Source organism: Pan troglodytes, chromosome 9 (genome assembly GCF_028858775.2).
Source record: "Pan troglodytes isolate AG18354 chromosome 9, NHGRI_mPanTro3-v2.0_pri, whole genome shotgun sequence".
In the NCBI taxonomy this organism is placed as follows: Eukaryota; Metazoa; Chordata; class Mammalia; order Primates; family Hominidae; genus Pan; species Pan troglodytes.
This window is the reverse complement of record NC_072407.2, coordinates 85,065,495-85,087,173: the sequence shown is the minus strand read 5'-3', so window position 1 is coordinate 85,087,173 and position 21,679 is coordinate 85,065,495. Positions and strand designations below refer to the sequence as shown.

At 41.3% G+C, this 21,679-nt stretch overlaps 1 protein-coding gene and 1 non-coding gene across 6 annotated transcripts in view; both read left to right on the top strand.

Moving 5' to 3' along the window:
- RAB30 (RAB30, member RAS oncogene family) overlaps positions 1-21,679 on the top strand; it is a 93,030-nt gene that overhangs the window by 14,296 nt on the left and 57,055 nt on the right. The window lies entirely within an intron of this gene.
- LOC112204886 (small nucleolar RNA SNORA70) lies at positions 16,682-16,816 on the top strand. The gene has a single exon (XR_002938632.1). It is a non-coding gene; the product is annotated as a small nucleolar RNA SNORA70 (small nucleolar RNA).

Below are 21,679 nucleotides of genomic sequence, written 5' to 3'. Positions count from 1 at the left end.
AATTATACCGTGGAAACACAAGGACTGTCCTTGTTTTCTAGGAAATACTAAGTATTTCAGGGTAAAGAAATGTCCATTACAGAGGGAGAATGATAAAGACAATGTAAAGCATTTGAGTAATCTGGGTGAAGGGTAATTAGTAGTTTTCTTGAAGCTTTTTGTAAGTCTGAAATTAATTAAAAATAAAGAGGTAAAGATGGTGAGAGGGGAGATGCCAATACTTAGAGCACAGGGTTTGTTGCAAGGGTAAAACAAGGCTCAGGTCTCAGCGTGGTGCCTGTCACCTGGTGTGCTTCCCAGTACAGGCTGGCATTGTAGGATGGGCAAAGCCAACAGTAGCTCTTAGCCATCATGTGGGAGCCAAATTAAAATTGGCCTGTGGCATATGGTGACAGTATTGTTCTGAATCCACAATTGGAATTCATGGTCTGACTAATACTTTTCTCTCTTATTTATAAGTTCATTTAATTGCAAAGTTTCTAAAAGTACACACATCAAATCACATTTAGTTATCCACTTAACAAATCATCTCAGTATAGTGTTAAATTTATATGAAGTTGTGATTGTCCTAGGAAAGCTAGGGGTAATGGTCCCTTTCCATCTGGGCCATTTTGGGGCCACTACTAGCATTTGGGCAACTATCTCTTACCTTTTCTTCCCTTTCCTCTCCCTCAACCCAACGCCCAGTTTCTGATTTTGTTGCAGAGAGCTATTTTAATTAGCCATGTTAAATGTTAATTGTTTTGGCAGACAAAAGAAACTTGAATAAGCTTTTCCTTCCAAAACTCAAGAACTTTGCTTTCTAAGAGTTAACATTGGCAAGAATGTTTCTGGCCTGGAAAATTTAGGTAGCAACCTGAAAAGGAATTCATGTCCTACAGGAATTGGAAGTTGGGTAGAGAGCTCAATTTCTTTTGAGAGAGATTAAAATATATACTTCTGTCTGAAATAGTAATAAAAATCTATTTTTTCATCTTTTTGCTAACAGCCTCAAAATATGAATGATTAAATTCAAAATAGATTTAGCACTAAAAAGAAAAAAACCCTCAAGCGATCCGGATTTTAAAACATTTCTGAGATATCAGACAATTTTGCTGAGTAAGAAGATCCTTAGTGTAACATTTAAGCCTGTCCCTTTGAAGTGACAAAATTTCTACCTTCTGAGGAGCTATAGCTGTATAACTCAAGATTCCAAATTCAATGATACAAATCTGTACTTACTGTTACTGCTGTGGAACTGTCCTTTTTTGACTATTGCCTGCCACAGATTGTTTGGTCTTAGAATTCTGCATGCTTTTTGCTTTTAAAATTATGGTCAGGAAGCAAAATGGCATGTTTGCAAGTATAGTAAGTTATTTTCATTCTGTAACTTTATAATAATAATATTGGCAAACTTTTTTTTAGTTGATGACCTGCCAAGCACTGTGTTAACATGTTATATCATTTAATTTTGGCAAAAATCACATGAGAAAACTGAATCTCTGAAAACTTAAGTAGCATGCCTAAGATCGTATGACTAGCTAAGAGGCAGATCCAGGACCAGAAATCAAGACTGTCTTACTGCAGAGTCTGTGCTGTGTGATTTTTCTGCTGGACAATTTGCAATTTTATGTGGAAGATGATTCATTTTTTCACCTTATAATCTTGAAAGCTGAGTCCTTTTTTACTTGATAAGTATTTATTGAGAGCCCATCACATGTCAGGCACCTTGAGAACTATAGAGATGGTTGAAACACATCTTTATGATTAAGGCGTTCACCTAGCAGCATTATTCACCATAGCCAAAAGATGGAAGCAACCCAAGTGCCCATTGATGGATGAATGGATAAACAAAATGTGGTATTTACATACAGTGGAATATTACTCAGCTTTAAAAAGGAAGGAAGTTGTGACACATGCCACCACATGGATGACCTTGAAGACTTATGCTAAGTGAAATAAAAGCCAGTCACAAAAAAACACATTTTGTATGATTTCAATTATATGAGATATTTAGAGTAGTCAGATACAAAGAAATATAAAGTAAAATGGTGGTTACCAGGAGCTGGGGGCAGGAGAGAAGTGGGAAGCTGTTTAGTGGGTGTAGAGTTTCAGTTTTAGAAGATGAAAAAGTTCTGTAGATTGGTTGCACATCAATGTGAATATACTTCATGTTATTGAACTGTATACTTAGAAATTGTTAAGATGGTAAATTTTATGTTATGTATATCTAAAAAACCAAACAGATACACCTTATGTCTTAGTCCATTTGTGCTGCTATAGCAAAATATCTGAGACTGAGTAATTTGTAAACAACAGAAATTTATTTCTTACAGTTCTGGAGGCTGGAAAGTCCAAGATCCAGGCGCCAGCAGGCTTGGTGTCTGCCGAAGGATACTCTCTGCTTTTCTACTCTTGTGCCCTTTGGATGGTGCCTTGTTCCTGCATCCTGCAAAGGATGTGTGGTTACATGGTGGAAGGCACAGAAGGACAACTCACCCCTTCAAGCCCTTTTTGTAAGGTGCTAATCCCTTCATAAGCATGGAGTGCTCATGGCCTAATTACCTCCTAAAGTTCCCACCTCTAAATACAGATGCATTGGGGATTAAATTTCAACATGAATTTTGAAAAGGACACAAACCATTCAAATCATAGCACTCCTTTACTACTTGGTAGAAAGTGATCAGTGAGACAGGAAGGACTGAGAAGTAATAAGTGTTAGAAATGGCTTCCAAGACAGGGTAGATCTGGCTGCGCAGCAGAAGATGGATAAAATTTGTGTGTCAATGAGGAAGGTGAGAAGGGCAACTCAGGGGAAGGGAACAGTGAGCAAAGTTATAGACATGCTTTAAAGTCCAGTCCTTGCAAGGAACAAATCTCCAAGTTCATGGTTCTATAATTGTGGGTGTCCCAGCCATCTTTGCTGTGGTCAGAGACCTGAAAGCAAAGTCTAAACCAGGTTCATGAAGTTGTGGTGTGCTGGACAGGTACTCATTCATGATTCATTTAGTAAACATTTACATAGTGCCAGGTGCTATGCTAGGCACTTTACGTATGGTGGCAGATTTAATAACCCTAACAACTTTGGAGCTATTAATAGCTCCAATTAACAGATGCAGATGCAGATGCAGAAATTGTGACTCAGAGAGAGGAAGTAACCTGTCCAAAATCACATGACGGGTAGGTGGCAGGAGCAAGACTTTTCCTATAGAGCCCATGCTGTGTCCACTAAGCCACACGCTTCTTCTTGCAGGTGAGTGCCAGGTGATGTCTGCTTTTGAACTACAGTCAAAATGGCACCTGGCCGCCACCACTTGCCATCTTCTTGCTGCTTCTGAGGATACCTTACATTTCTGAGGCTCAGCTTTCTTTTCTTTTTTCTTTTTTGTTTTTGAGACAAGGTCTTGTTCTGTTGCCCAGGCTGGAGTGCAGTGGCATGATCACGACTCACTGCAGCCTTAACCTCCCCTGCTCAATCAGTCTGCCCACCTCAGCCTCCTGAGTAGCTGGGGCTACAGGTGCACACCCCCACATCTGGCTGATTTTTGTATTTTTTTTTTTTCGTAAACACAGGGTCTCATTCTATTGCCCAGGCTGGTCTCAAACTCTTGGGCTCAAGCGATCCTTCCTCCTTGGCCTCTCCGGTAACTAGGACTACAGAGGTGTGCCACCATGCGTGGCCTCAACTTTCTTTTTTGTTGTTGTTGTTAATGTTGTTTTTCCTAGCCACCTAGATGACCAGGGACAGGCTCAGCTTTCTTGTCTGTGAAATGAAGGCCTGTATTAGACCAGGTTATTTCTAAAGTTTCTCCCAGATCTAAAAACCTAATTTATTCATTCATCAAACACAAGTTTTATATCTATTATATGCCAGATACTGTGCTCATGGGTAGTAGCAATCAAGATTTGACAGCACACTGTTTTTGACTATAAGGAGATTGTAGGCTAAAGAAAGAGACGTAAAAGAGATGATTATCATACAGTATGGTCATATTGCTGGCAGTGTACATAGAGATAACTATTGGAGCATAGAGGAGGGGCACCTGACCCTGTCTAGGATGAGAGGATGTTAAGAGGAAATGACTCCAGGAAGATAATGAAGAAGACCACAAGAACCTCATCCTTCCTGTTGTCCCTATGGTCATAACCATGTTATTTATTTATTTATTTGCAGAGTCTCCCTCTGTCTGTCACCCAGGCTGGAGTGTAGTGGAATAGTCTCGGCTCACTGCAACCTCTGCCTCCCAGGTTCAAGCGTTTCTCCTGCCTCAGCCTCCTGAGTAGCTGGGATTACAGGCATATGCTATCACTCCTGGTTAATTTTTGTATTTTTAGTAGAGACGGGGTTTCGTCATGTTGGCCATGCTGATCTCAGGCTCCTGACCTCAAGTGATCCACTCACCTTGGCCTCCCAAAGTGCTGGGATTACAGGCATGAACCATAACACTTGGCCACTTATTTATTAAAGTCATTAAAGCTTTGGCAAACTTTTTATTTTAAGTCTTATGGAAAATTTAGTCATATATGACAGTTAAGTTCCCAGCAATATGTCAAATATCTATAAGGTTTAGAATCTCTTCCAGATTAGAGAAAGATTATAAGGTTAAAAAGGGACCTGTGGGTTAGATTTTTTTTTTTGAAGGCATTTAGGAAGCATAGAGCAGATTAGTAAGAGACTCAAGGGTCCAGAGTTATTGGAGATGCTCACAACTAAAGTCACAGATGGTTATGCTTCAAAAAAGCAAGTGAAATTGCCAAGACACTGGGTAATATATGTGATTTTCTCAAAATTACTAAGTACCGCTGAGTTACTAAGGATTAGAATTACTAAATATACAATTTCAATACTAAGAAATTGAAGTGGAGGTTGAGGGGCAAAAGTTAGGCACTAACCATTAATTGAGCAGCTGTGCTCTGCCCTTTGCATTTATAATTTTATTTGATCCTCCCCACAATCCTGTAATGCAGGTGTTCTTATCCTGGCTTTATAAGTACAAAAACTGAGGCTCAAAGAGGTTGTGACTTGCTTAAGGTCACAGCTGGAAGGAGACTAAACAGTGGTTTAAGGCTCCTTCCTCTACTTCATGCTCCTTCAAAACACTAGAGTTTCTATTACTGGAGGAACCACCCAGGGTGCAGGGCATAGACGCCTCCCTTCCATCTATGGAGCCCAGGGGATTCATGATAGTTAGGGGAGGCCAGCTCTTCAACTTTTCTAACACACTGAAGGACAGCTCCAGGTCCCTGTGTCTTCTCTCTGAGGTGGTAGATCACCAAGTCACAGGGAAAGTTTTTTTACTAAAACATTAATATATTAATATTGCCTTGCACCTCACTTTCTCTTTTCCCAGTCAATGTATGAGTGTTTGATCTTGGCAATTTGTCTTTTAGAAGTGGCTCATAAAAATCATCTGAGAGAATGCTGATTGAGGTCAGCTAGGTTTGTAGTGGATCCCTTCTCCCTCCCCAACAAAGGAAAACTTCAGCTCATTTGCTCCAGATTCTATCTTTGCAGTTCTGAGAGACCTTGTCAACTGGTTCTTAGAGGCCTTGAACTATAAGATTATGACAGGATCACATGTAAGGCTCAGCACTTCTAATCTGCTGCCTCAGGCTCCTTCTTCTCTCATGGTCCCCTGTGGGCACAGTGTCTTGTCAGGGAATGTTTTCCCAGCTGGCTTTGGAGGCAGGCCAGACATCTCTCTCAGGCCCTTTAGCCCTTGCTGTTAAGTTCCCACACATGGCTGCATGCAACATGGAAAACTAGCTTCCAACATGGGTTGATGAATTATGGCAGTGGGGAAAAGTCTCCTCTAGCCAGGCCATTTCTTTTCCCTGGTATTCCATAGTTTGGGCTATAGCGAAATGGATAGAGGATCCGAGGTCAGGAGATCAGACCTTAAGTCTTGGCTCAAGTCGCAAATCCTGGGGCTGTGAGCACTTGATCTGTTTGAGCCTGTTTTTATTGCTGAAAAGGAAGGACTGATGACAATCCCAGCTTCATGCTGCTGTTCTGAGTCACGTAACTCAATATATAGTATAAATGGGCTTTATAACAAGCCTGTAGCGTGTTTTACAGATGCCAGAGCTTGTTCTTAAAGACCAAATTTGGCTCAAAGAGAAATGTTTCTGGAAATTGAGCAGGAGACCTGCTCTGTCATCACTGGTCTCCAGTTCCTGGCAAACCTGATTATTGCTCAAGGAGGCATTTGTGGCATCATTCTCCTGTTTATTTTCGTAATCTCATTTATAGTATTGTAAATGCTACCAGAAGCTTTGGTGATTGTTGAATATTTATCTTTGAAAACTCTAGCCAGGGTTGTACACTCATACCCAGAACTGTTTACCCCAGAGTAATTATTTGAATTCTTAGAGCTATGTGTGATTCATTTTCCAATAAATTCTGGGACAGCAGAGCTGGCTATGTATGATAAATGAGGTGTATCTCACTTGCTAGATGAGAACTCCTGAGGGTATCTTAGTAGGTAAACCATACGTCAGGGCTATTATAACTTCATACATGCTTCTGAGAATGAAATGAGGGTGGGGAAGAGGGTTTTTTTTTTTTTTTAACTGTAAGTGCTTTATGAGTTTAAAGCTAGAAGCCCTTGTAAAGTGAAAAGGGTCTTTCGTGGACTGTCATCAGTTTGTTGGAATTATTACCCTGTTCTGACAAATTTTCTAGGTGTTCCCAAGACACTTAGGGATCGTTGCTTACTTCCACCTTCTTGCCGCTTCAAATGATAGCTCTTCATTCTTCCTGGCTGTGTTAGAACTCTTTAAGTTATGGACGGAAGCAACCCAACTCTAATTGGGGTAAAGAGAGAATGTGTGGGAAGGATACTGAGGTATTTTATGTAACCATGAAAAGAGCAGGTACAGCCGGAACCAGGAGGTTTTAGAGCAGGTAACTTCCCTACCAGCCCCCAAATTTCAGTGGCTCAATAAAAATGAAGTTTATTTCTTGTGTGTACAGCAGTTCAACATGGTTATTCCTGGCTAGGCTGCCTTTAATGTTTCGGGCACCCAGGCTCCTTCCATCTTGTGACTCCTCTGTTCTTAGAGCTTTCTCCTTTTAACCTGCAGATGGAGAAGGAGATGGAAGGATCTCACATGGAAGGATTCCATGGGCCAGGTCTGAAAGTGGCTTATATCACTTCTGTCCTCAATCTACTGATTATAATTTAGTTTGTGACCCCATAATTTAGTTGTGACCCAGTAACAACTGAGAAAGGCCTGTTTGCCCAGGAAGAAAACAAAATAGGTTTGGTGAGCACCTAGCTAGTTTGAACCACACAGGGACTCAAAAGCTGTTAAGAGACAGAGTCTCGCTTTGTTGCCCAGGCTGCAGTACAGTGGTGCGATCTCGGTTCACTGCAACCTTTCCAACCCTTATTACCACAGCCACACCAAATGATTGCATTTCATGGAATCTATGTCACCATCATTTCTAACATGTACAACTATTTTATGTACCACTGAGAAAAAGAAAATGAGGTTCCTAATAAACTATCACAAAATGCTAAGATGCCATTATAAAATGCATCCTAGTTTCCAACAAGTCAAAAATGTAAGAAAAAGTATTTTTAGAATTGATGAAGGATCATATTTATCACTTTAAAACAAAGCTCTATAATTTCATGCCTTGGTACCACTGCTCATTTAGTTTTTTCAGTCCATTTAAAAAATACTTGCAGGCCAGGTAACAATGAATAAAACAAATTCAGCTTCTGCCTTCTTAACTCTTACTGCCTCTCCCCTTTTCATTTTCAGCGATCCTCTCTCCTCCTTTTCCATCATCCTGTTGTTATGAAGTACCTGTTGTGTGCCAGACAGTCTGTTGAACAATAGGGCTCAAGAAGGAATATGATGGTTCTTATAGAACCTCAAGGTTCTTACAGTGTGGGTAGTAAGGGGAGCGGGGTGTTGAGAGACGATCATGCAAACAAATGGGTAAATAAAGGGATTCAGGTCCTGTTATTAAAGTCTTTTTTTTTTTTTTTAAGACATGGTCTTGCTCTGTTTCCCAGGTTGGAGTGCAGTGGCTCAATCATGTCTCAGGGCAGCCTCAACCTCCCAGGCTCAAGTAGTCCTCAGCCTCCTAAGTAACTGAGGCTACAGGCATGCACCACCATGCCCAGCTAATTTTAATTTTTTTATTTTTGGTAGAGATGAGGTCTCCCTATGTTGCCCAGAATGGTCTCAAACTCTTAGGCTCAAGTGATCCTCCCACTGTAGCCTCCCAAAGCACTGGGATTATAGGCATGAGCCACCATGCCTGGCCCCATTATTAAAATCTCTATAGGGTACTGTGGGCCCCAAAAGGAAGGGGAATGGCCAATTCTACTTTGAGGAGTGAGAATAGTTGTACCATTCTTATTCTTACTGTTAAAATGATTGTACACTATTAAAAGAGTAATAGTCTCTTTGGATAATTGATGTGTAGTTATTTCCAAAGATGCCTGATAATAATCAATAAGTAGGCCAAGGTGTTTTCCAAAGCCTATTTGAATCACTTCAAATTTTCTATTGAACTTTACCTACAAAAGGCACATGTTCCAGCCTGGGCAACATAGTGAGACCCTGTCTCTACAAAGAATTAAAAAAAAAATTAACCAGGCATGGTGGCGTATACCTTGTAGTCCCAGCTACTTGGGAGGCTGAAATGAGAAGATTGCTTGAGCCCAGCAGGTTGAGGCTGTAGTGAGCTATGATCACGCCACTGTACCCCAGCCTGGGCAACAGAGTGAGACCCTGTCTCAAAAAAAAAACCAAAAACTGCCCCCTGCACCCCCCGCCTCCGCCCCCCCAAAAAACCAGGCACATGTTGGCCTCCTTTTTTTTTTTTGATATGGAGTCTCGCTTTGTTGCCAGGCTGGAGTGCAGTGGCTTAATCTCGGCTCACTGCAACCTCCGCCTCCCGGGTTCAAGCGATTCTCCTGCCTCAACCTCCCGAGAAGCTGGGACTACAGGTGCATGCCATGACACCAAGCTAATTTTTGTATTTTTAGTAGAGACGGGGGTTTCACCATGTTGGCCAGGATGGTCTTGATCTCTTGACCTCATGATCCGCCTGCCTTGGCCTCCCAAAGTGCTGGGATCACAGGTGTGAGCCACCGCGCCCAGCATCTTTTTGCAAACATTAATAAATAGTTTGCAAGGACTTTTATAGTTACAAAACAAGGCGATATCAGATTTATCTTATTGTAGAGGCAGTCTGCCCTTCTTTACATTAATTATCTACCTACTTTAAAAAGTTTCTTTTTAACCATGTGGTTCTTTTTCGAGCTTGAGTGGATGCTCCAGCTCACATGCTCCAGCAGGGAGAAGGGCAGAGCATCTAAGAAGGGTGGAGTACAGCCACTCAGGGCCATGCTGGGGCCCAGCAGCAGGGCTTACAGCAATGGGATTTGGAGAGACGGTGGGTGAGGCTGTTTGGGCCTGGCATCAGCGAGCAGCCACGACAGGACCTTTCCTTAGATGTCGCAGAGCTCAGACAGCATGAACCTAATGCAGGCTCCTTACCTCTCAAACAAGGATGCAGGCTAACATTAAACTCATTTTGATTGGCTAGACAACCCCAAGGTTGGGAAGTAAAGAGATTTTTTTTGAGGTTCATAGAAAGGTCAGCAGAGGGGCCAATGTTTGCCTACCTCCTCCGGCTATTGGAAAAAGAAAAAGCTTACCTACTGAGTCGGGGAAAGAATCCAAATTTAAACTGTCTCTCTTCTGGTTTATGAAGAGCTTAGAAATGAGCATTATAATATTCAGGATTTTTTTTTTTTTTTTTGAGACAGTGTCTCACTGTTGCCCAGGCTGAGTGCAGTGGTGTTATCACGGCTCACTGCAGCCTTGACTTCCTGGGCTCAAGTGATTCTCCCACCTCAGCCTCCTGGGCAGCTGGGACTACAGGCATGTGCCACCACATTTGGCTAATTTCTTACTTTTTTAGGATTTCACTATGTTGCCCAGGCTGGTCTCGAACTCCTGGTCTTCAGCGATCCTCCTACCTCAGCCTCTAAGTGCTGGGATTAGAGGTGGGATTTTTTTTCTTTTTAAACCTTCTAGGCCAGCATATCTAGAGCAGGGTGCCTGGGGAGAGGGTGAGATTTGTGACTCCATGTCATTACTGGGCATACGGGGCCTTGTGGAGAGAAGTGAGCATCGTTTTATTTTTTGTAGAGACAGGGTCTTGCTATGTTGCTCAGGCCGATCTCAAACTCCTGGCCTCAAGCCATCCTCTTATCTCCCAAAGTGTTGGGATTACAGGTATGAGCCAGCATGCCCAGCCCCAAGTTGCTTCTTTAGAGGAAAGGAGAAAAGGCAGAATCTCTAGATCAACTTTGTGATTTATATGTAACAGTATGACAATGAAGTGTGTGGTTGGAGTGTATTGTACTTGTAAATGGAGATGCTCTACTGAGGGATGGTGGAAAAGCACTCTCAGCCCTTTTCAGAACTCATTGTTAGCAATCAAAAAGAGGAAGACTGAAAGAAAAAAAAAATCCTTTGAATCAGCAAGAGGTTTATACATAGCAGTGATTTATGGGTGAACAGAGGAGGAACATTAAAAGAATAATTGCTGGCTGTTTATTTTGGGAAAGTATGTGTGGTCAAGAGTCGAGGCAGGGAGCTTTATTTTTTCTTTTACCTTGCTCTATCTTCTATTATTGTTAATAGGATCATATATTCAAGACTTTCCTTGGCTTGTTGCCCTGACATAAATATTTGAATTCCTTGTTTTGGTATCATGTATTTTTAACAACAATAGAGGGAAAAAGAAATAATGTTGTGAGCTAAATTATTCTATATGCCTTATTGTGGATGGAATTTATTCTCTTGGGTCCATGGCTATTAAGATGATCAGTTTAGATGATCTGTGTTTCTGATGGCTCTTTCTAGATAGCTTTATAATTTGCCCAAGGGGTTTGTTCAGGGGATGGCTACATGTATTTTTTTATTTGGTGGAACAAGGTGAGTTTTAATCCTGGTTATCTGAGCTCCAGGCCTTTCCAGGTGCCACCGTCATCCAAAAGGCCAGTAGAGTAGATTGTTCCTCTCATTGTGGCGTCCACCCTGGGGGCATTTATTAGGCAGTCACTGGATACACATTGACCCAACTTGCCCCCTTGGTAGAGGATTTAGTTCTTAGGGTTGCTGCTGCAGAATTCATTTATTCAGTTAGCAAATTGTAGTTGAGTTCCTGTTGTGCCTTTGGTATTGTTTCAGACTTGGTACTGCTCTGCGTGAAGAGCCGGAATCACACAATTCAAGGAAACCCAGCAGAATTAGAATGTTAAAATGTCAGGGTTTAAAGGGACTTTAGAGATAATCTAATCCAGAGGCAGCAAGCTGTTTCTATTAAAAGGTCCAGAAAGTAAATATATTAGGCTTTGGGGGCCACATATGATCTCTGATGCATATTGTTCTTTGTTTTTGCAATCATTAAAAAATGTAAAAATTGTTTGGGTGCTGTGACTCACAGCTGTAATCCCAGCACTTTGGCAGGCCAAGTGGGGAGGTTCACTTGAAGCCAGGAGTTCGAGACCAGCTTGGGCAACAAAGTGAGACCCCTGTCTCTACAAAATAAAAATAAATTAGCTGGGTATGGTGGTACACACCTGTAGTTGTAGCTACTCAGGAGACTAAGGTGGGGAGATGGCTTGAACCCAGGAGTTCAGGGATGCAGTGAGCTATGATCACGCCACTGCACTGAAGCCTGGGCAATAGAGTGAGAACCTGTCTCTTAAAAAAAAAAAAAAGTAAAAATTATTGTAAGCTGGGGGTAGAGATATAGGCTGGATTTGGCCTATGAGCCATAGTTTGCCAACCCCTGATCTAATAGATTCCCTTCATTTTACCAATGAGGAAACTGAAGGCCAAAGGGTGGAATACCCCTCCAGCCCTTTTTCTAAGTGGTGACACTTAGAAAAGGATCCCTAGAGGTCAGGCCTACACCTCAGAGTGTCCACTCACCTTGCATATGTATAGCTTTGGTCCCGAGGGAAGTATGAATCTTAATTTTAAGACACTGGGTGCCTATCACTTTCCAGGACGGTGTTTGGGATTAAGGATGCACAATTTGGTACACAAAGCCTTAGCTCTCAGTCAGCTTAGTATATCCCATATATGCCTGGGTAAGTAATGAGGTTAAAGGAAGTAAAATGAAAGATTCAGACAACTACTGAAGAAAGGTGATTTATTTGGCAGTTGCTTTGTTTCACCAGTTTATCTGAGCAGTGTCATTGAGACATATATGAAACCATGTAAGATCAATCATAGAGCCTTTTAATATTCCAGAGCTTGAAGAGATTTTAGGATCACTTAGCTATAACCTCTCATTTAACAAATGACGAGCATGAAACCCAGAGATTTTAAATTACTTACTCTGGGTCACACAGCTAATTATTAGAATCTCAGGGTGGATTTTAGATACCTAGTATAACCACTCAGATAATAACAAAGATTAATAATTATAGCCAACATTTACCTAAAGTTACTATAATATGTATAGTCATATACGTAATCTCAGTTCTGACAGTAACTCAATGTAATAGGTTTACCATACCCATTTTACAGCTGAGGAGACAAAACTTGTACAGGTTAAGTCAATTTTGTCCAAAGCCACCAAGCCAATAAGTGGTAGAGTCAGGATCTAGGCTCAAGTGCTTAACCGTGGCAAGGCTGTTTATTGCAGTTTGACTAAGTGCTTGGATTGTGCTTCTCCATTCATTTGCGACTTCCTGGTGGGCAGTGGGTATGCCCTTTTAATCTGTGTTTTCCTACTCTGGGCTTGGCATATACAATTTGTTCAATAAATGTTTACAGAGCTGGGTGTGGTAGCTCATGCCTGTAATCCCAGCACTTTGGGAGGTCAAGGCAGGAGGGTCGTTTTAGCTCAGGAGTTCGAGATCAGCTTGGGCAAGATGGCAAGATCTTATCTCTAGGAAAAAATATATATATATGGGCACAGTTGTGGATGCCTGTAGTTTCAGTTGCTTGGGAGGCTGGGTGACAAAGCGAGACCTCGTCTCTATAAAAAAAAAATGTTTATAGAATAAATGAGTAAATGAGTAATCCACCCTTCTTTAAACAGTTGACACTTCCGGTGATGAGTCAATGGGAGTTCAGTGTCTGTGTTAGACCATGTCTAGGTCTGCTGACGGCTAGTCCTTTCATGAGATAGGCTAATGTGCAGATTTGGGCTAGGAAAGCCTATTGCCCTGCAGTTGTTTTTACAGTGCCCCTGAACATTTTTGAGAATTAATGTGTACAGTAAAATTCTCTTTGAACATCAAAGATTCCTTGAAGACCTGATAGCCTGCTTGGTTTCTCTGAATCTGATGAAGTTTGTAGAGATAACTGGAAAATTCTCTCTGTATGTGGTACCTGCCTTTTGCACAGCCATTTTAATTTAAAGCTATAGTTTCAAACTATATTCTGAAGCATCCTGGGGTTTGTGCGCTAAAAAATCCAGGAAATCTGTAAGAAAAATGAGGCGTGGATTTGGCTTTGAGCCCAATGATGCCTAAAACAAATTCTTTGCTGCATTTATTTTTCAGTTCTGATGAACGAGAACAACCAACTCATTAAATGTACAGTATTACATTTTCTTCTCTTTCTTTTATAAGTTGAATGTTTTCTTCTCTTTCTTATATAAGTTGAATGTTTTTCTCATCTGACAATGGTAATACATGGGATTGCTCTACTGGACTTTTTCGAAGTCAAAGATCTTTGAACAGACTTGTAGTGATATTTCTAAAAAAAAAAATCTTCCTACCTGGATTACTGTTTTTTATATAGAGAATGGGCTTTGTTTGCCATTCACTCTAAGTGGAATTTTTCTATATGGCATAATAAAGCTGAAGTCCTTAGATTTTAGTTCAGAAAGCCATATCCTTTGAATGTAGGCCTCTGGGTTTGTTCACATAAGTCAATATACAGCGTTAATAATTGCTGCATATCACTTGAGGGAAAATCCAAATTAAAGAAGGCTTTCATTAGGTTGTGAATAAACAGATTTTGGTTATATTGGTAAGATTCTTTAGGGATTTTCAGGGGGTAGAGATGAATACAAGATACCCTTCTCATTTGCAGGTGTTTGAGAAATCTCTTAAAATAGAGAAACACAGGAATATTTGTTTTCCAACAAAAAATAATTCAAAGACCTGCCCATGTTTCTTGCCAAAGCTTTGTTCTTTTCAAGTCCCATCCAACCCTACACAAATTTTTCTTCTGATTATATTAGGAAGAAAACCTTAATGGCTGCTTGCTGTTAACATCTACCTTTAAACATTTCTTAACTATTAATGAGTCTTTCATTTAACTATATCATAATATAACCCTGGTTTACTGCACTTTATATCTACTTCCCTCCCCACTCAGCAGTAGTAGTGTTTCCTCCAGTAAAAAGGGTCAGGGGGTGGGAGATGGAAAGGATCTGTTCACTGCACGGTAGCTTGCTGTGTTATGGGGTAAATAGAGGTGTGTGGTTTTTTTTCTATCTAATTTTTTATTTTGAAAAATTTAAAACAAACATATTAATACAAAGGACAACCAAAAAACCCTTTACTTAGGTTTACCAATTGCTAACATTTTGCCACATGTGATTTATCTTTCTTTATAAATGCATATTTACACTAGGGGGTAGGGCAGACATCATGATCCTTTATCTCTAAATATATCAGTATTCTCCTAAGTGTAAGGGGGATATTCTTCTTCACAATACCATTATCATGCCTTAGAAATTTAACATTGATTCCATTATGTCATCTAATAGAGTCCATATTTAAATTTTGCCTTTGATCAGCTAGCTGATAAACAAATCATGTCAAAACTTAGTGGCTTAAAACAACCACAGTTTATTAGTGCTCATAATTCCACGGGCCAGTTGGGTGGTTCTTCTAATGTGGATTAGGCTCAGCTGATCAACTGGGCTCCTTTATACCTCTGGAGTCAGCTGCTGGACTGACTAGGAGCTGGCTGGTCTAAGTCGGCCTCAGTTTGGATGGCTTTTCTTTGCTCTAGAGGGGTCTAGAACAGGCTAGAACAGGCTTGTTTCCATGGCTTATGGGAAGGTTCTAAGAGAGTGGAAGAGTGCAAAGCCTTTTAAGGCCTAGGCTTGGAATTGGCACAGCATCACTTCTGCAATCTTTTGGTCAAAGCAAGTCACACACTCCTCTTGATGGGAATAACTGCAAAGTCATATTGCTCAAGGGCATGGATACAGGGGCATGAACAATCACAGCCATTTTTGCAATCTATCATACCCCTATTGTCCAAATACCGTTAATAATAATGTTAATGTTGTAATGTTAATCATTATAACTGTCGGTTTGTTTTTAATCCAGGATCCAAACAAGATTACACATTAAATGTAGTTGTTTTACCTCTTTAGTCTCTAAATCTATAGGAGTCTCCCTGCTTATTTGTGTTTTATGATATTTTTAAGATTCCAGGTCTGTTTTCTTAACAATATCTCACAATCTGAATTTGTATAATTATTTCTGCATGATTATATACAGGTTAAATATTTTGGGCAAGAATTCTAAAGCTGAGGTTGTATATTTCCCATACCATCACAAAAGGAGGCACATAATTTTAGTTTGTCCAGATCATTAGTGATGCTAAGTGGAATCACTGCCTAAAGTGGGGGCTGCCAGATTTTGCAGTCATGAAGTTGCCATTTCCTAGAGAAAGATTTGTGGGTTTTTTTGTTTTTGTTTTTTGTTTTTGTTTTTTTTGGAGATGGAGTCTCGCTCTGTCACCCAGGCTGGAGTGCAGTGGTGCGATCTTGGCTCACTGCAACCTCTGCCTCCTGGGTTCAAACAATTCTCCTGCCTCAGCCTCCCGAGTAGCTAGGATCACAGGTGTGTGCCGCCACACCCAGCTAATTTTTTGTATGTTTTTTTAGTAGAGATTGGGTTTCACCATATTGCCCAGGCTGGTCTTGAACTCCTGAGCTCAGGCAATCCACCCACCTTGGCCTCCCAAAGTGCTAGGATTACAGGCATGAGCCACTGCAACTGGCCTAGATTTGTTTTAAGTCTCGACATTTGGTGTTAGCATCCTTCCAATCACATCAACATATATTCATTAGATACCTATTGTATATCTAGTCTGATTTAGTGCTATGGGGATCTAAAAGAATGGTAAGGCGTGTTCCCTGCCTGAAGGAATTTATAGTTTTCTTGAGTTACTCTTTAAAAACTGAACAAATAGTAGAGGAGTGGTGATTCGAAGTTAAAAACTAATTTTTTTTTTTTTTTTTTGAGACAGAGTCTCACTCTGTTGCCCAGGCTGGAGTGCAGTGGTCACTGCAACCTCCACCTCCCGGGTTCAAGCGATTCTCCTGCCTCAGCCTCCTGAGTAGCTGAGATTACAGGCATGTGCCACCACACCTGTCTAATTTTTGTATTTTTACTAGAGACAGTGTTTCACCATGTTGGCCAGGCTGGTCTCACACCTCTAGCCTCAAGTGAAATCTACCCAGCTCAGCTTCCTAAAGTGCTGGGATTATAGGCATGAGCCACTGCACATGGCCTAGGTTAAAAACTTTTTTAAAAAAGTTTTCAAGTTAAAAAGTTTATAAAAACTTTTTTTTTTTTTAGCTTAATAAAGTTCACAAACTGAACACGTCAGGGTAACCAGTATCCAGATTAAGAAACAGAACATAACCAACATCTCAGTAAGACTGATTTTTCTGCAGCCAATTAAGCCGACCTAGTTTCTTTCCTCTTTGGGGCCTGATGTTCAATAGCTGCAAACAGCAGCTTCCTTGGTAGTGTATGCAGCCTGTTTCTTGTATGGGTTGCTCTAAGGGACCTTGGAGACAGCCCTTTCTAATATATGTTTATGTCTCTGACCTTGTACTGTCCCCAGTGTAGGCTCCAGACAGTGGAGGTGCCTTTGGAAAGCCTCAAGGAGCCTTGATCAGGGTTCATACTGGCCAAGTTGTCTTGTCTATCCACATCAAGCTATAGAACCAGGAGCATGTGATTGAGGCCCTCCACAGGGCCAAGTTCAAGTTCCCTGGTCACCAGAAGATCCACATCTGAAAGAAGTGGGGCGTTTCAAAGTTCGATGCAGATGATGTTTTTTTTTTTTTTTGAGACAGTTTCACTCTGTCTCCCAGGCTGGAGTACAGTGGTGTGATCTCAGCTCACTGCAACCTCCACCTCCTGGGTTCAAGCAATACTCCTGCCTCAGCCTCCTGAGTAGCTGGGACTACAGGCACATGCAACCACGCCCAGCTAATTTTTGTATTTTTTTGGTAGAGATGCGGTTTCACCATGCTGGCCAGGGTCGTCTCAAACTCCTGGCCTCAAGTCATTTGCCCACTTTGGCCTCCCAAAGTACTGGGATTACAGGTGTGAGCCACCGTGCCCAGCCAGTGCAGATGAATTTGAAGACATGGTGGCTCTGCTATGAGAAGTGGCTCATCCCAGATGGCTGTGGGGTCAAATACATCTCCAGTCTGGGCAAGTGGCAGGCCCTGCATTCACAAAGGCTTCCACTGTGCTGCTCCCTCCTAATGCCCACCAATAAATCCTACTTCCTGTCCAGAAAAAGAAGATTCTGATTTTTAACTGTATAGAACTTACATCCAAATGGTGGTTGTCCTTTTCAATGCCAAGTTAGGAGTGATCCAAGAAAATCAATATTATTTTAAGTTCAAAATAGTGTTATTCAATTTTTTTTTTTTTTTTGAGACAGAGTTTCGCTCTTGTTGCCCAGGCTGGAGTGCCAATGGCGCACTCTCGGCTCACTGCAACCTCTGCCTCCCAGGTTCAAGCGATTCTCCTGCCTCAGCCTCCTGAGTAGCTGGAATTACAGGTGTCCACCACCACACCCAGCTAAGTTTGTATTTTTAGTAGAGATGGGCTTTCTCCATGTTGGTCAGGCTAGTCTCGAACTCCCGACCTCATCAGGTGATCCACCCAACTTGGCCTCCCAAAGTGCTGGGATTACAGGCCTGAGCCACTGCACCCAGCCCAAAATAGTGTTATTCAATGTGATCACTCTCTGTACTGTATTCAAGGTTGATTCAGAGTAACTTTTCACCATGTCCATTTGTCAAAATCTCTTTTCTTTCATTTCTGTCTTAGAGCAGAAGGTGACTTATTTCCCAAGGGTAGCCTTTCACTTGTGTGTTGTATCCTATTCCCTCTTGACGTGCTGGAGTCTGGTCCTCCTGTTTCTTTCTTACATCTTCTCCATGTATCTTCTGTCTTCAACTTTTCCTTTTCTTTTGGCTCCTGCTCCTCACCTTATACTCTTATTAACAGTCTTGCTGCTTCTCCTCATCAGACTACTTACTTTTCTTACCCTTTCCCTCCTTTTACTGCCAAACTTTTTAAAAGACTGCCTCCTCTTCCTCTTTAACCCATTCATCCAGTTGCCCTTTGAAACTTGGTTTCTTTCCCCACAGTTCCAGAGAAGTCCATTGACAAACTCCTACTTATTAAGTCGGCCATTTTTTCAGCCTTTCTTCTTTTTGATTTCTGCTTCCTGTGGAAGTCTTACTCATACTCATCTTTTCTTTGAGACCGCCTCCTTTCTCAGCTTCCATTGTTGTGTGCTCTTGGTTATCTGCCTACTGCTCAGAGCTCTCCTCTAAGAGTTTTGACTTCCCCGAGAATTTTGACTTCCCCAGGCTGGAGTACAGTGGTGTGATCTCGGCTAGCTGAAGCCTCAACATTCCAGGCTCAAGTGATCCTCCCACCTCAGCCTCCCAAGTAGCTGGGAACACAGACACACGCCACCACACCCGGCTAATTTTTGTATTTTTTGAAGAGATGGAGTTTTGCCATGTTGCCCAGGCTGGTCTAAAACTCCTGAGCTCAAGTTATCTGCCTGCCTTGGCATCCCAATGTGCTGGGACTACAGTCAGGAGCCACTGCGCTTAGCTGAGAATGGCATTTCTTAGGACTTTTTATCGTGGACTAAGTGTTGTTATGTTGGCAGTTTATTTGCAGTTTGAAGATTGTGGTGTTAATGGCAAACTCTCAATTAAATTGATGGACATTTTCTGTAACCCTAGCTTCTTGATGTTGTGCCTAGCAGGAACTCAAGAAATATTCATTGGAATAATTCATTCATTCAGTTATTTATTTATATATTCAATAAATATTTACTAAATGACTAGTTGGTAAAATGAATTGTTTGTTAATTCAACAGTAGGTAACTTTCTTTCAAATTATCTAAATATGGTTTTCTTTGTCTTTTTCTTTCAACTTTGTCGAAGTTTGTTTTTTCCTAATTTGCGCAATTACTAATTATATGACTCTTGGATAAGTTACTTTACCTTTAGAAATCAATTTTCTGATTTTTACAATGGAATAATAATAGTGGCTACTTTCTGGGTTGTTGTAAGGATTGGATTTTTTTAAATGCACATAGCACATGCGTAGCATATAGTTATGGATCTGTAGTAACAGATGTTAGCTATTTTTCTTCTTCTTCTTTTTTTTTTTATTTTTTTTGAGATAGAGTTTCTCTCTTGTCTCCCAGGCTGGAATGCAGTGGTGCGATCTTGGCTCACTGCAACCTCTGCCTCCCAGGTTCAAGTGATTCTCCTGCCTTAGCCTCTCAAGTAGCTGGGATTATAGGCGCCTGCCACCATGCCTGGCTAATTTTTGTATTTTTAGTAGAGACAGGGTTTCACCGTGTTGGCCAGGCTGGTCTTGATCCCCCGACCTCAGGTGATCTGCCTGCCTTGGCCTCCCAAAGTGCTGGGATTACAGGTGTGCGCCACTGCACCCAGCCTCATTATTTTTCTTAATAGAATGTATCAGGCATAAGGCTTTGGTCCTCACAGTAAACATCTTGAGGTAGGCATTGCTTTCCCCCTGTTTCAAAGAAATGAACTGAGATTCAGAGGATTTAAATAATTTGCCAGAGGACACAGCGCTAATCAATTGCAGATATGGGATATCCAGTTCCATAGCATATGCCTTTCACCTACACCAAAAAGCCTTTCAGCATCTTGTTTGACACTTAGAAATGAACTAGGAGTCACTTTATAGTGACTAAAATTAGCTAACGTTGTTCTCATTTGCCTTCTGAGAGGTAGGACATACCAAGGGAGTTCTGCCCTGTTGGAGAAACTCCAGTCCTGAAGGTTAGATTAATTAAGATTTTATCTTAAAACCACAGAATTCCAGAGTTTAGAAGGATTTTATGTAGCATTTTCCCTATTCAATTACTGAATTCTCTCTCTAACCCTCTAGTCAAGGAGTCATCTGTTTTTTTCTTTAACCCTTCCAATGACAGAGAAGTCATCATTCACCCTCTCCCACTCCCAAGGCAGCTTATTTCACTCTGACCACGAGACAGCCTTCCTTATGTCAGACTGAATTCCTTTCCTGTCTGTCTTCCGCACGTTGGTCCCAGTTTGGCAGTGATGGCCACATGAAGTAAGTGGAACCCCTGTTTCCTAAGGCATCCTTTCAGATTCTTGCACTTTACTCTCTATCATAACCCCCAAACACTTTATCTTCACCAGAGTAGCAGCTTCAGGCCTTTAATTCCTAGCTTCCCCTTGAACAAACACAACTGGGGTCCACTTTTTTTTTCTTCTTAGTGTGATATAGTTGGCTATCTCACGAGCATTTTGCTTCTCCTCCAGTCTCTCTTAATACGTGGTACCACTCTCTACCCAGTTGTTCAAGCTAGAAACCCAGGAGTTTGTTCCCTTCACTATTCACATACCATTCATCAGCAAGTATTTTCATTATTTTTTTAAAAATTCATTTGGCTGGGTCCAGTGGCTCACACCTGTAATCCCAGCACTTTGGGAGGCCGAGGTGAGTGGATCACATGAGGTCAGGAGTTCAAGACCAGCCCGGCCAACATGGCGAAACCCTGTCTCTACCAAAAATACAAAAATTAGCCAGGCATGGTGGTGGGCGCCTGTAATCCCAGCTACTAGGGAGGCTGAGGCAGGAGAATTGCTTGAACCCTGGAGGCAGAGGTTGCAGTGAGCCGAGATCACACCACTGTAGTCCAGCCTGGGTGACAGAATAAGACTTTGTCTCAAAAAAAAAAAAAAAATTCGTTTGTCTTTTTATTTTTTTAAATTGTAATTAAATTTCAAAGTTTTTATTTATTTATTTTTTAAAAAACACTTAGTATCACCTCAAGTATTTTCTTTCTTATTCCCAAATATAAAATCCTCTCCCCTACCATTATCTTGGTCCAGGCCACCATTATCTCTCCCCTATTCTTAAGTCTTGCCCACTCCCTACACTCACTTCTCCACACAGCAACCAGAATTATCTCTTTAAAGCGCAAATCAGATTACACTATTTCCCTGATTAAAACTCTTCTTTGATCTCCCATTGCCCTTTGGACAAAATTCAAAGTGTTTTCCATGGTCAACAAGGCCCTGTGTCATCTCAACCGTTCTTTTTTCCCTGTTGCTTACCCAGCCTTGGTCCCTGTTCTCCTTTATGTTCCTTGGACACGCCAAGCCTTTTCTGGTAGCCAACCCTTGCACTTCTTGTATCTATTGCCTGCACTCTTTTCCTAGCTTTGCAAATGCCTGGCTCATTCTCATCTTTCAGGTCTCAGCTCACATCTCACTTTCTCAGAGAGGCCTGATCCCATCAGTCCTCTAAGGCCCCATCTCATCATTCTGTAATTATCTATCTGCATTGTCATCTATCCTCATGAGAACAGTAGTTCTTTGGTAACTGGA